This window comes from Leptinotarsa decemlineata, unplaced genomic scaffold (assembly GCF_025532065.1).
Source record: "Leptinotarsa decemlineata unplaced genomic scaffold, Ldec_3_MD MMD2_tig00026336_RagTag_RagTag, whole genome shotgun sequence".
Taxonomy (NCBI): domain Eukaryota; kingdom Metazoa; phylum Arthropoda; class Insecta; order Coleoptera; family Chrysomelidae; genus Leptinotarsa; species Leptinotarsa decemlineata.
Window position 1 is genome coordinate 13,351,780 of NW_027412692.1, and position 16,209 is coordinate 13,367,988.

Sequence of the window (16,209 nt, forward strand, 5' to 3'; positions counted from 1 at the left end):
ATACGTACCTAGATATTCTACTTTAAAAAAGGAAAATTATCTTCATAAATCAACAATTAAGGCAAAATATAAATTATAGTTCAATACCACCTCCACAAGCCACATAAAAAACAGTTGTTTTGTTATTTATTTATATAGAAGAAGATAGGTTATGTGCACAAAATGTCGTATGTCACAGAATGACTCGGAACATAAGTAAACAGAAGAGCACGCCTCTGAAATATGTCATCTTTGTTTGTCTCATGCAGGTAACAGATTCATTGTCCTTTATTAGCTATAACCGATGTTGCCAAATGGTTTAATAGAAACGAATCCCTTTAAATGTTGAATGCATTATTGCATTCCTCTTTTTTAAGTATTTAAATAATTTTTTAAAGAAAAAAGTTGAAATGATAGTTTAAAATTGGCTCGTCGAAGTTGTTAAAAAACGTATTCTAAAAACACTTTATTGTGTGATTTTCACTAGACAGTTTTAAAAAACGTAATACGTGTTTCGCCATACAATGGCTTCCTCGGGCGTGTTGTTAAGTTCCTATTCTCAAAGAGAAGGCAGATTGTCTCATATATAAATGAGAAGACCACAGTTAGGATTCTGTCAGAGGCAAAAAGGGGCCTAGGCTTGGCTTTGCATATGCATCGTATTGCACGTTTTTATATCAGTATTCCACACATCCCAAAAGCAGATACCATAACGAAGATGGGATTCAAAAAGGGAATGATAAACCCTTCTAGCTACTGCAGATCCGAGCTCTAATGCAGGTACTCGTATTTCATAACATCCAGAGGGGAGCTTGGATTTCAAACTATCTACATGTTTGTTGAATTTTGAATTATTGTCAATGAGCAAGCCAAGGAATTTAGAAGTTGGTACGTTGTCAATTTGAATATTATTTAGATATTAGATAGAGATTTGAGTCAAACCAATCTTTCACTTCCGTGATTTCACTCTCAATAACTTCATACAACGTATGGTTTTTAGGGGCATGCCATAAAATTGTGGTATCAGCAAATAAAGTAAATAATAAATTGATAGATGTAACCGTTGTTACTACGTGATAGGAAATCATAATGAAGAAAAGTAAATAATCCTTGGATGTTAATAGACGATAGGTCATTAATGTAAATTAATAATAAAAGTGGGCCCAGAACCGAACCTTGTGGGACGCCGCAAGTAATTTTTACCTTCATTTGAGTATGAAGTGGTTTTGACCATCTAGGTGGGATCTGCTAAGTATGACTCGAAACACTTGAGACTTATTCGGCTTTTATGCGATCTCATCTACTTTTTCCTTCCTTTGTCTCTTTTCTTCTGGAAATATGGTGTTTTTATGAGATGGCAACCGGTGAATAGAAACAATTTATTTGATTGAATTGTCCGATACTGGATGAAAATCCATAACTAACGTATTGAATACGTTTGAAACAATTTAAAGTACATGCATATGAGTAAATTTTCATTTTTCTCAAGAAATATTTATTCATTCATAGATTTCTGTTTTGTACCCTTCAAAGGGGACAAATAAACGTCGAAGTAGTTCTGACATGCACACTATTTTTGAAAAATCTTTCGACTCCGAACCTGTCGTTGTTCGATACCTTGATATTTCATCAAGTATTTTGGTTTGATATTTGTATATTCGTCCGGAAGGCACCCTTCGGCTTTCGCATCCTTGAGATATATTCCCAGCTTTGAAACTTTAAAGAACTGCTCGGGGGTGAATATTCTAGTCGAATTACCTGCTGGGCGCTTCCGGATGTACAACGTACAAGATGAAACGCGACAATCTCTTTTGAGATTAAGTGCGTCTTAGATCTTGACACTTCGATAACGTAATATTGGCGTTGGAAGTTTCACGAGTTACCGAATCGAAAATTGAAGTTCTGAATTTATCGTTTGAGGGATTTGAATTGAGGGAAATATATTTATGCCCCTCAGAATACGGAGAAAGTCGTGTTTCAATTACCAGGTCACATGATTTATACGTCAATTTAGTAAGGCGGGTTTTCATCAAACGGACACGCTTGCGACTAGTTTCGTTTTCAAAAATAAAAACAAAAAACTTGTTTTGGTTTTGAAAACAAACTCGAAACTCGAATTCTACCAAACAGACAAAATTTAGTCAGAATCTCATGGTTTCCACCATACTTCAATAAATTCTGACGTCTTTCATCTGAATTTGTTTTCAGTGATATTACGGCACTTGGTCAAATTCAAAAAAATTAAAGAAATGCTTTTTTTACTTCAAGTTTAGAATTATGTCTCGGTTATGAGGTAGCTTTAGCGAAAGACTCATCACTTTCTCTGTTTTCAATTTCAATAGAAATTACATTTTCCCAGTTTGGATTTTCTATTATTTATCATCTCTTAAACGAATTTTGATTTTAAAATTTAATTCGGTTTGTCATCGAACGACACATACTCAAGGGTTATTTCTGAACTTTTCTGTACCTCTACTTCTGAGAAGAAAACGTAATTTTGATCAATTTTGGTTGTCACAAATATTTTGTCCTTCCTTCTCTCTCCCATAAGTCGTATATTTTGTTTTTTGTGTATTCCCTTCATGTGCCTTCTCTATCTTTGCATTATAAGACTATATGCAGACGGCCCGATGCTTCATGGCGACTTCAAGAGTTTTGTGTTCTTATGAGGTGATAGAATTTTGACCCTTTTGATATATCTGAAAATCTGTGAACGGTTTCAAGTGATGTATCTTTCATAAATGTCAATCGGACATAATTCAATGTCCAGCGTGGTATTAGCCGGGGAAATAGTTTTTTTCTTCTGAAAGATACTTGTACCACACACTTATACATTGATTTATATCTTTGAGGTCATCCAGGGTGTCTTATGGCGATGATGCAATAAGTTACGAACAGGTTAAACGTGAAGTGCACACTAAAAAGTACCATAACAATAGTCAAGAATACGAGAAATGAAACCTAACCTCAAAAAAGTTTTTTATTATTGAATTTGATCCTCGACAAAAATAATACTGGTTTGATCTACGAGCATAGGTAAATAGTTACATCAAAGTGATATTCATAAAAATTAAGTTGAGTACTGGGCAATATTCCCGTTGAAACTCGTCATGCCACTTATTTCATGTATAGAATGAACACAATTATTTTTTATTGTTGTATTAGTAAACTGTGGGACAGCACACCACCGATACACTTTTAAATTCATACTCAGTAATAGTTATCACCAAATTCATGGAAGAGCTCCTAATGTTTACGAACGTCTACTCGAACGTGACGTCACAAGCGACGCTATGCCACTTTGAAGTGTTTCGGTGCGAATTTCAAACTTATAAATCAAAGTATGTTCATTTTATACTAAACTTTCATTGTTTGCGGGAATATGAAATACGTTGTATTTATATTTCCCAACATTATTTCAAAATCTGTCATCATGGCTATGGAACTAATTCAACAACCCTGTAAACGTGCACGTGGTCAACTGCTGTTCGCCTCGCTAAATCCTCTTTCTCTTCATTCTCCCTCTACGCTTATCGATTCGCAACCTGAAATCGAGTCAGTGGCGGCAAAACACACAGAAACACATTTGGACTGCGTGCCTCTCAAAGCCGAAAGTAATACAAAAGAGTTGGGTGAAAAACAATTGAAGACAATGAAACAACGGCGATAAAAACAAAACGGTTGTTTCATTTGTTCAATTAGTATTGAATTGACTCAAATATGAAAAGTCATACTTACTCTGAGATAACGGAATGATAATGTATGCTAGGAAGGCAAAACATATTTAACGATAAACAAAACTTTGGTATTATTATAATAATCTCTTGATAGTGATTCAGAATAAACTAGATGGAGCAATTAGATCAGATGAAAACACTAATTTCTCTTGCGTCAAAATGGCCATCGACATACATACAATTTTCTTGGAGGCAAACAATATATGGACACCTTAAATTGTGTTCGGGAGAATAAGACATACTTCAGCAAGACTAGTACAAACTAGTACAGAGCACAATATTGGGTGGAAAAACGCCATAAGCAATTGAGGCACATAAATTATGTATCAAGTGACAAAATATAACCACGATCGGGAGTTGTTACAGAAATAAATCAAAATTCGGTGATGTATATAATGACAGAAAATGATACTCCTAGACTTAGTTCCATATCTCAACTTTTTTTTTTAAGAAATCGTTATCATTGTTCAAAAAACCATGCTGATAAAGAGTTTGGTGGTGATATCTAACGGTGTCTCATTCTATTTGCGATCAAAACAAGTCCGAGCAACTTCCATGTAATTTAATTTTTTTAGATCATTTCTATTTCAGTTCCATTAATAAATTGATGAGAATTGCTTTGATGAGACCTACCTATATCACTTTGCTACTTCAAAGTTTTTATGGCACGCTAAATCTTCATTATCTCTGTTTGAAGTGTCTGCTATTTTTGTTTGAAATAAAGGAAAACGTGGAAAATATATAGAAATTCACATTGAATATTACTTATTGGTGCGAAATCGTTATAAAAAATAATTTAGTATTTGTTTAGGAACGCATACATTTGTGGAATACATTTGTAACTATTACCCTGACTATCATGGACTATCATTGAGTTTTCATCTCTTATTAATTCTTCATAACGATTATCATCGTTGTTCTGTACATTGAAATTTTTTTTGTACTTTGGAGCTGTCTGATTTTCCACTTTTTCTAAACCTCAGGAAAACACTGCAGCTTCCTTAGGGTCATAACGTTTTTCTTATGTTCAATGTTTTACAGGAGCAAGCATTTGGCTTCGCTAGTTGCTTGCCGGATAACTATTCATCCTCCATTCTTTGCTTGTGATTTCAATCGTGAAATTTATGTTGAAATGGGTGTCATATGATGGTTTCCATCAGTCTTTCTTCGTGGTTGCCCAAAACTTGTTGAGGCGTATGAGCAGTTGTTCAACAAGTGCTGGAGTGAGCCCTTCACTCTTCTAAATGTTGGTTCCTTTTCAGCCTGGGATCTAATATAATTCCCAGATATTCACCTCTCCCAACAAATAAAAATATATTTCGTAGTCTTGGAGGCTATAGTCCCTTTACCTTGTTTCTCTTGGTGTATACTACTATAGTTAATTTAGATGGTCTCAGGTTTAGACCTACTTTCTCGTTCCATCTTGCTATGCTATTCAGGGGCAGGTGCTCTCGTCTCCTCGCTACATTATTATATTTGAATTATCTAGGATGACTAAGGAGTTTGCAAAACCTGGTACTCTAGATCCACTATATCCCAGAAGTCGTAGAAGCTCACCTTCCACAAAATATCAGTCTATCCCACCTGCAACTTGTTTCGTTGATTTGTCAACCCCTCAATACCTGGATGATTGATTCTGAATGAAACATCCTTGTTTCGTTTGTCTGATAAATATTTTTCTCCTCCAGTCTGTCAACTATTGCGCTTTTGGAATTTGCTTGTATAGAAAAATGTAACCCCACACCTGACACCAGATGCGTGCATGGAGAACGTTCAACTCCAATCAATGGAAAGCGGTATGAATTCTGAAAACAGTGCAACTGCTGTAACATCTCGAGAATACACAATCCACCATTGAGTTGGATCAGTCGCGGAAAAATTCACCATTTCACGGTTAGCGCTCGTCTAACCGTACAGTTATTACTTACTTTTACCAAAAGGGTACTCTGCCACTGACAAGCTGATTTATTTAGAAGGTTCTCCACGCTTTGATAAATGGGTTTGAGCAGCGTTTTGGTATTATGGTCAAAGTGGAAATTAATTCTTGCTTTGTTGTTCGTTAATTATTATCTCGGGTATTAGGTACTGATGTGAATGAATGTCGGAGGGTTTGACAGTGCTGTTTAGATGTAAAGTCTGCAGCGCTTGGATCTTTCAAATTGCTTTATCAGAAATAGGTATTCTCTTGGAAAATAATATATTTGGTCATTGGGAAGTAATTCATCTTGGCACGAAACCCTATTGAAATACCTTTTAAGAGTATAGTAAAGAATTCTGGATATTTTAAAGAGATTAATCAGGGAAATCATTCAATGGAAGATCGAGGTCGTTTCATCTGAAATACAGCCTTGGAAGTTGCTGAAGAGATGGTGGTTGCTCCGCTAGAATTACTAGACGTAAAATTTTCAACCTCTCTTGCTTTCTTTTCTCACATCAACTGGTGACTGGATGTCTATATCTGTAAGAAAATTGTAACGCTCTTATCAGTCGGTTCTTCTCAGTTAGTTCCGAACTTTTCTCAACTATTTACATGTGTCTTTAATAGATCTTTATCGGAAGCGGTTAGCAAGGGAAAAGAGTGAGTATATACCTATCTTCCAGCAAAGCAATAATTGCATACTGCGGACCTGGATATGATGATGGGGTGCAATTAAATAAACTCCATAATCACCCGACTTGAGTCCTTTACATTTGTTGTGGGGATACATGAAAAAAGAAGTGTAATGCACTCCACCTGTACTGTACACATGATTGTTTTACTTTTTTATAATTATTCATATCAATATTTCCAATTTCAAGTTTCTTGGTGCTTTTTTAAAGTTGATCCAAAAGCATTGAAATTGTTCTGAATTCGTATAAACTTCTTGATGTTCATTGGCGGTAGATTCGGATACATTTCATTGAACTTTCTACATGTTCTGCTGATAATTTTGTCACACTGTCCAAAAATAATAAACAAATTCATAAGAACTTCGTTTGAATAGTTTTGTTCCATCGTTTTGAAGGTATTTGCAACTTCTGAAGTGACGAAAATGTCGATATTATTAGGAGAATGTCACAACGCTACTGTCAAATAGTAATCATGGCCTGCTTACCAAATACCGAATGGAAATACCATTCTGAAGGGACATTTTCACAAATAAATGTTCATAAGTCCGAAACTTGACTAGTTAGGTATAGGTATGATATACATAGAAAGAAAGCAAATTTTAGCAGCTTTCCTAATTTTCAATAATATACAGGGTGTTCCATTTAAAATAATCAAATTTCAGCAACTTTTTCGAGCAAACGAAAAAACTTTATTTTTTACCACCCTGTATTGAAGTAACGGAGATTAGGCTGACGTGTGGGAAGTGTCCAAGTATCACCTAACTCCAAACCAAAATTCGATATCATAGTACTTCTAACTAAAAGATATCGGCATTTTTAGAAGTCATGATTTTCGAAGAAAAAAATTGAAATTAATTTTTATTTCGAAAACGGTAACAGATAGGTATAGGGAAATATCAAGAAAAGTTGTCGGGCAATTGTTGGAGATTCCAAAAATAATATTATAAACAGAGTGTTCCATTTGAAAAATCAAAGTTGCTACTGCTTTCTAATAGAAGCGGCAACACCGCATTGTCGAAAATATTTTAGTTAGCTAGAGAATGTCCGAATATGCCCTCCATTAAATTTTCAAAGTGATCCGTTGTCTGGTTCACCAGAAACGTCTAATGTGCCATCCACCGTGAATCAGCCTGTATATGAGGGTTGGCGGACAACGTTTCTCAGATTTATTTTTGAACACGGCACGGCAAGTTTTTGAATAAAATCTATTCAACTGTTACATTTTTTCGGGTAACAAATTGCTGTCAAGCTCCATATTTTTATAACAGAAGCCCTTTTTAGAGATGTCTACCTCCAATTCGGCACATGAAACATCCTCCTAGGGGGTTCAAGATTTTTAGGTCAAAACTTGTGCCCATCACTAACAGTTGTGATTTTGGGTTTTTGACAGATAGATATGCCTTGCGGATAGGTCACAAACGACTTATTTATCATACATAAAATTTCCCTTATTACTTTTCCATAATTAACTATTTAATGTCATATCCTCTGGCCACTTGTACCGATATGGGAACAGGTAGAAATAATCTGGGAAGTACTTTGGCAAAAACCGCCATAAGGTTATGAATTGAAATGGTTACAGGTAAACTTTTGTGAGTAGATGAATGAACGAAAGACAAAAGTTTCCATGCGTAAATGCGACTAACCGTAGGTATCTCAATCCTTGCAAACAAAATTGATAAAATATTCTCATAACGACCAGTTTGACCGCACACAGTATATCTCACAAATACCGCCTTAATGAGTTGTTAAAGAGATTATTGGAATTTTTTTATATGCCTGGTTTTTTGTTGTCCATTTTCAAAAGACCTGTGGTAATAAATCACTCAAAATAGCAATAATTGCAATGGCGTCCTTTTAGGACTGCAATAATTTGACAAGTATAAAACTGGTAATATATAGTTCTTGAAAAAGTGTTTTATATCTTGTATCCCTTAATTATTCCTACACCTCTCTCAACAATCGACTTAAGGTATGGTGTTCAACCTTTACAGTGGATTTGTTTCGCAATATGTTATTGGAAAAATGGGTACATGAAAAATAGCAAAGGTTCAAGAATGAAGCCCACTGGAATCCCCGATCTTATTCACAACAGACTTCATTGACAAAATTTCGAAATATTTTTCTTGATAATTACCCATATGAAAGTATCAGAGAAAAATCTGGGTCATATTCTGCGTCTTCCATGTATTCCTCAATCCGAATTTGAGTATCTTTTTCTACAATGTTAGACAAAATAGATAGCATGCTAATGATGTCTTTCAGAACTTTCATGCTAGTTGGATTAATTAATTGGGCTCAGAATTACTTCCGCATACACCATATTCTCCAGATCTGGCCCTAGCGACTTTTTCCTGTTCTCAGAACTCAAGAGAATTTAGGGTTGATGAAGTTTGAAAGTTACAAACAAACAAGCATACATACATACAGGTGAAGCTAATATACAGGGTGTAAAAGATAGTATAGAAAAAGTATATGGCCGCTATAATCGTTGCCTCTCCCTCAAAGGCAACTATATTAAATAATGAAATCAAATTTAAAAATAAATATCTGCACATGTTAGCCTAGGAACTTCTTTATCTTCGTATACTTTTGAAAAATACTGCGATTTCCATAATTTGGTCAGTTTTTCGGCTGAGGTATCACAGCTCTGCTCATTAATTCACTATTATTAATTACAAACTGTAAGGAGTATGGTGTATATACGTAGTTTCTGGAATGATTACATTAAATAGTAAATAAGCTTCCCGGATCTCGGCGGGTGCCTTCATAATGAAATCCTCCCTGTGCCCAGATTAAAATTGATCCTTTTCAGTCCAAACTTCGGTGGGTTAATTGTAGGCGCACTTCCAGTTGATTTATCGAACGGTGTTACACGTGGTACATAACAACGGTGTCCGTTCAATGGCGTGGAAGTTGATTTTTTCTTCTGTACAGGGTAGGCAACAACCAACTAACCAGAACTGCAAAACTCCTCTTAAGGCGCGTTTCTCCAACTTGGCGTCTTTAGGAGATGAGTAGATCATTGTTCTGGTTTTTGAAAGCAGTGCTTTTTTGAAATGCTACTTTGTAATTCCATTTTGGTGAGAAAATACGAAATTTTTTCTAAAGCACAGCTGCAATGTTTTGACCTGTAATTTCAAAATAAATTCATCAAAATGCATGTTTCTTCAGATTGCTGAAGGAAAAACAGATGCTTTTCCTTCAGCAATCCCTTTTCTTCACGCAGTAAATCCACATGAACGGGTTGTATCGACAATTTGAGTCTGGAATAATCAACCATAATCCACTCTCTCCTTTTTTTCTTTTTCCTCTTCTCTCTACCATGTAATCCATTTGTTTCTTGCTGACAGTCGCTTTATTCTCGTACCTTCATGGCGCTGGATGCCGTCTCTCATTGGGTCACATCTAAACAAAGAAAAATTGTAATTATTTCTGTTTGGTTACTGATGTGCAATGAATATATTGTCATTATTATTAACTTGTTCTCAGAAACATCCATATAAAATTATGTTTGTTCAACAGAATATTGAAAAACTTTTGTATTTTTGTAAACTGTACCACCAACTTGAAGACTTCAATATTTAAGCTATATGACACTACTTTTCTCCACAGTCAACGGCAAATGATCTTGTAATGGACTTGGAACAGGTTGAGTGCAAAGAAATTATTTTCGAAGATCAATTCCTCTCTTCACTCAGAACCTACTACATTTAAAAATTTTGCATACTTTTGACGATGAAGTAGACCATTTCTGATATTTTGGTAATGCTTTGTTGTTTGAGAAACAAATTATTTTTTTTTGCAAATTTGATATTTTTTTTAATACCCTATAAAATGGGCAAGTCAAGTTACATAAAAATGTGAGATAGGAAAATTAAATTTTTAATGGACTGTGTTGGTTTGTTATGGAATGATTCATATTAATACGTTTACATAAATCATCTACAGTTTCTGATTGAGTTTTATGAATTGTATGTAGTCTTCTGAGTTCACAAACAAATCCAACAGACCTAAATCGGGCCACGTTGCGAGCCACTTCACTGGTTTAACAGTTAGAACGGCATTCAAATGCCGACGAAAACAAGTGAGGAAGTGGTGAAATTTGTTGAATATTAACACAAAATTATGTAACGCAGCATGTGAATTATTGTAAACAAATAAGTAATGCAATAAACATCCTACTAAATACAAAAATGCCATTGCTTTTTTGTTACTTTTTCTTTGGAACGTTTTTGTAGATCTGGTGCATCAAGTTAAAAAAAATAAGAAATATTGAAAAAAAAATCAACAATTTTTCAAATGAGGAATTATTATTGGGATTAAAGGTAAAAATCAGTTCAACAGCGTATGTTTTTTGGAGAAATTAGTTTTTGGGAAAGAAAAGTTTTGGCTTTTCACTTCTCTGTTATTTGGAAGTTTACCACATTTTTTGTATAAAGATGGAGAAAGAGAAAACCGATGCCTATAAGATATCATCCTCAAAATAAAAATCGACAGGTATGAGAGATTTTTTTATTGCCAATTATGAGAAATCAGACATGTTTCTCTGAATGTATTTTTGTCCTTCTACATTTCGCTGGGTTTCTATGCCATACCATCGTAATTGTTACTCATTTTCTCGATTATTGGTTCTATCTATGAATTTTCCTGAGCTGATAGCTCATTTTGTTTTCTATATTTATTCACCTCTTTTCCGTTGTATTATTTACCATGCAAAAACTGGCTATAAACGTTGAATTTAATCTGCAGTAGATTCATTTGGAAAAACGCTGTTGTAAATTAGCTATGATCGTACCTACCAAGCAAATTTCATCTCCTGTTCACGGTGTTACTCAAAAGTACGCCAACAATCACACGCAACTTTCAAACCGGATTAAAATACCTTGTTCAGTTTACCTTGTTACCCTTGGCAGTGAATCATCTTTTTATGAAGTTGATTAATCTGGGAATTTTGTCGAACATCTAATTCAATCAAGATCTTTATCACAGATTAGGATTCGCATCATTTCATCTTAGTTGATTAGTTATTACCATGTTGGCAATGAAAAAGATTTGCCTGCTCCTGCTTCGTGATGGAAACCTGTAGGAACAGTAACAAAAAGTTTTGATGATGCCAGCTGAGATAATGGCAAAATATCGATTTGGCGAAACATTCCATTTGACATACATCAACCTGGCGCGTAATGGTGTTGCCTGTTTAGTGACACGATAGTTTTTTCCTTTATTCAGAATTCATAAAAAAAGTTTGACTCATGTGTAGATGGTACATGTTTGTTCATTTAATAATTTCTCTCTTTTTCTGAGTTATATTAAACCCTTGACTTGCGTATCGATTTTGAGTGTTCAGATTCAGTTGTCTTGTTCAAAATATTTCGCCAGTGAATCCAAGGCGGTCAGTGACGAAACCAAACTTCAAAATTCGTGATTTTATTCTGTTTACAATATTGCTATTGCTAGTTTATAGGCAAAAAAGACAAAGACTTGGGGCAACACAACTTCCCGCTATACTTAAAATTTAGACGTTACAAATATTAGGAATGTTAGAATTTTCCCTTGAATGATTATGTTGAACAAAATATATAGACAAAATTATTAAAAATTTGCTGGCTATTTTTTTATTGAACCAGCCAATATGTATTGGAATAAATGCTGCTCACTCATGACCGAATAAAATAGCATAAATAAAAACAAAAAACTTGAAGTGCAACGATCATACTCGTATGTTAATTAATGAATGATGTCATTACTGAATGTATTTCGTTTTTTCTCCATTAATTTCTTCATTTATCTCAAGGTAGGTGAGTACAATTTATAATGTTTATACCTTATACCTTTACAACATCTTCATTTAGTTTTTCCGAAAAAGGCAAAAAAATTTTCGAAAGCTTGACAAAATAAAAGAGGTTTCTTCAACTGGCCGGTAACTGTTACCTCAAGATGTATTGGTTTGGGCTAAAGAGAATAGCTGAAAGCTTATATTTGTTTGAAAAGTTCGTAGACGAACACACAGATGGCGCTACTAGCATTGAATTTATATGATTATTAGTTAATCCTAACGGACACATTATTCGGACTTTGTACTTTGTTTCCGCATCCACCGTATTCTTCAGATCTAGTTCCCAACAACTTTTTCATATTGTCAAACCTCAAGAAAATGCTTGCCGGAAAGAAATTTGAGGTCAAACGCAAATCGTACTACAAAAATGGAAAGTATGGTAAATGAATAATAAAATCAAATTTTATCAATTTTTTCTTTTCAATGTTAAAGTACGAACGTTTCAGCAGAACATATCAATTTTGTTGATTCATCTGCACTCGTTCCAGATATCAATTTATAAAACTATGTTTTGAATATTTCACAAGTAATAATTTATTGAATGTTGATTGTATAGTTTTTCTTTAATCGGCGAAATATATATTGAAGGCGTTATTTGGGTGAAATATTTCTGATGTGTAGATTCCACGTATTTCTGCATTTTATCACCTCGATGTAGAAAATAACTTTTTTCTCAAAAATGACAAGATATCGAGTAATCCAGAAGCGAATTACTACTAAATAATAAGACTTTTATAAATCTGAAAAGCCCAGGTATTCAGCGAGCATACATTTTAAAATATAATTTCCCATATTGAGTTGTAAGTTTTCCATATATGGCTTCACATAATAAGTGTTGGATTTTTAGAGAAAATATAATAGGTTGGCTTTGTGGCAGAAGCCTCAAAATCGTGTCAACCGTGATTCTTATTCTTGTTTTCCAAGAAAAACATCCAGTAAGACGATCTGAGAATAAGTTATAATGCGTTTCGAAATATTTTATCTCCTGATTTATGATACTTCTGATTTACTTATTTTCAGAGAGGATCAGAAGTCATTCTGAGAGAAGAGAATTTGAAACGTCGAACTTCATTGTTGCATGTATTGGATTTCGACTCGGACTTTGATGTCATAACTATGTAAATGCAATTTAGTTCCATTATATCATATTGTTACGTTTTCCCCTTGAGTTTGAAAATACACTGCACTGTACAATCCAACTTGAATTTATTTCACTGCTACACTGACAATACACGATAAACACTTCAACTAAAACATCAAATGTCTATCGCTTCATTAGATCCCTTACTACCGCACTTTCAACTAGAATTCTTCGGTCTGGGTATTGTTAGTGTTTATATATGGTAATGGAAGTCTCTCGAAGCCATATCCAATAGGGAAGTCGCTAGAAGTCTCTCGAGGCGACGCGACATTTAGAACGATCGCGAAACGCACTTGGCTACGTCACAATTGGTTTACGACGACCAGCGGTGGCCGACGTTATTTTTTTCAGGGGATTATTCACAACACTATGATTTTCTAGCACAGGAAGATGAAAAAATTCCGGATTAAACGTTAATAACTGATAAAGCGTTTGAATTGAGATAATGAACATCTTATCTTGAATATTATATTATTTTCTCTCGAACATCGCATTTGATTAACGTATCGAATAAATATCGCTGTTGTTTTCCCGGTTATACGAAGGCCTAAAATAGATAATTTTTATGTCATGGTAGGCCAGCTACTGATAAAGTAATCAAGAGTACAGATATCTAGGTAATAAATATCAAATATCTTGCAAATAAAAGGTTGTATTTTGTGTAGCAACTGTGCATCCCATAAACTAATAGTCCGGCAGCTGTGAAACTTGTACACGTGTCTTTTGAAATTTGGGGTTGACTGTGTGTTATAGCCAACGAACTTTCCAGCCCATCTAAAATATCCTCAAATTATAGGCTATAGCTATAGTTCAGATAGGTGCACTTGACATTGGGCCTACTACGACCAATAGATTCAAATAAAAGTGGGGATTGAATAGACACGAAATCAATTCAGGAATTTTTTTCAGGAAGTCATCTTCGATGATCTGTCTATAGATAGATTTTGACACGCCGAAGCCATAAACGCACGTAAAGCCGAGGTTACAAATGGTCGGCCGGTAACTGTTAATTTGCACTGAATGGTAGGACGATCTGGCCACGATATACACGTGTAATCCGATGTCGATTCGTGACCACCGTCACGGTAATATCAGACCTTAACACTTCCTGTAACTCAAACAATGGGTTTTCGTGTGTATTGAAGGGTCGGTCGATGCTATCTCACATATGCTGAATTCGAACCCGTGGAAATTCTATGCGATGACTTGCATTTCAGATGAGATATCGGTCATTAGAAGGGTATAATTGGCGATTGCGAAGACGGAAATGTGGCATTTCACAGATTTTTAATGAATTATTTTGCAAACACTTGTTCGGGACTACAAGCGGTTGAAATTTCAGACTAATTTCCAAAACTGGTAACTCGAAAATAATTCCAGGAATATTCTATTGCGATATTCAAAACTGAAATTTACAATATTCCGTGATTAGCATTTCCAAATCAATTTTATCAGTGTACCTACCAGTTCATAATCCGCCCATCTGTTTACAAGTCCTAGGACAATCGAATAAAGCAATATCACAAGCGATGTCACATTTTATTCATACCATATTCACATGCACACTCTTAACGCGCTTTTCCATCTGTTACTGAACGTAAAAATGTTACGTTACGACTACTGCTGGAGAAGTAGTACTGTTTTTATCCTCACCACTTTGATCCGTAAGGCTCTCATCCATTTATAACAAATGGGCCGTAACGTAACCACGAACACGTTACGTTTCGGCTAGTGGTGACAAAGTACTCTTTAATTTTTGTCTCATCACTTTGATCCGTGAAGCGTATATTCATTTGTAACAATTATACCGTAGTGTAAGCGTAAACCCATTACGGCTAGTGGATCGTAACGTAACCATGAACCAGTTACGTTACTAGTGTCACTTTGATACGCATACCTGTGAGGTAGATATTCATTTGTAACTAAACACCTGTAACGTAACCGGATACACGTTACGCTACGACAAATGGTGACGGAGTACTATTTTTCTTCTCAACATTTCGACCCGTAAGGCTTTTATCCATTTGTAATAAACGGGACGTAAGATTACCACGAGCACGTTACTTTACGGCTAGAAGAAACTTTATCCGTACCACTTTGATACGCATACCCGCATCAGTAACCAAACTCCTGTAACGCAACTGTAAATAAGTTACGGCTAGTGGAGCTTTACGGCAGCTTTAACCGTACCACCTTGAACTGTACGGCGCTTTTCAATTTGTAACACAATGCCCGTAACGTAACACACATGAAATGTTACGGCAAATGGTGACGGAGTGCTGTTTTTATCTCACCACTTTGACCCGTAAGGTCCATTTGTAACCTAACCTTGTTGAAATTGAACATCAAATCATCATGTCAAGTTCTTCTCCACATTTAATTGTATAAACAAATTAAAAACGACCTTAAAAATTCTTCTCTCTCTTCGAGGTTTCATCTCAGTTCTCAGGCAGACAGCTATCTATAATTTTCTTTGATTTGCATGATATAAACTCGACGGATACAGCTCTAATGGTCCGCTTAATTCACTACACACGAATCGTATTTACTTATTTCAGCTGATAAGATACGATTTTATCTTCGATACCTTTCTTTGTTTCTCGGTTCACCTCCTACAACTTCCTAAAGTGATTTATCGAATAAAAGCGCCCACATATAAACCGTCTATTGTATTAAACAGGCAATCCGTTGTGGAAATCTCGGAGGATGTTTTCCTTCAGAGGGAAATACATATGACCCATTTAGTAAAGTACTTTTTGACCTTTGGGGTGTTTCGTCAATGTGAACTTTCAGATACTGGAAGATAGGAGAAAATATTGTTGAAGTTTTTGACGCTCTTAGGACTTGTACCTTCTATAACTCCTTAGAGATTGCCAATAACGTGTTACATAAGATAATATTGA

The 16,209-nt window shown here is 35.0% G+C and overlaps 1 protein-coding gene and 1 long non-coding RNA gene across 2 annotated transcripts in view; one reads left to right on the forward strand and one right to left on the reverse strand.

Moving 5' to 3' along the window:
* Nucleotides 1-16,209, forward strand: part of lilli (AF4/FMR2 family member lilliputian) — a 284,128-nt gene that overhangs the window by 182,756 nt on the left and 85,163 nt on the right.
* On the reverse strand, nucleotides 8,794-11,430 carry LOC111504014 (uncharacterized). The gene is made up of 2 exons (XR_012467441.1): nucleotides 11,226-11,430; nucleotides 8,794-9,734 (listed from the first exon to the last, which is right to left on the reverse strand). It is a non-coding gene; the product is annotated as an uncharacterized lncRNA (long non-coding RNA).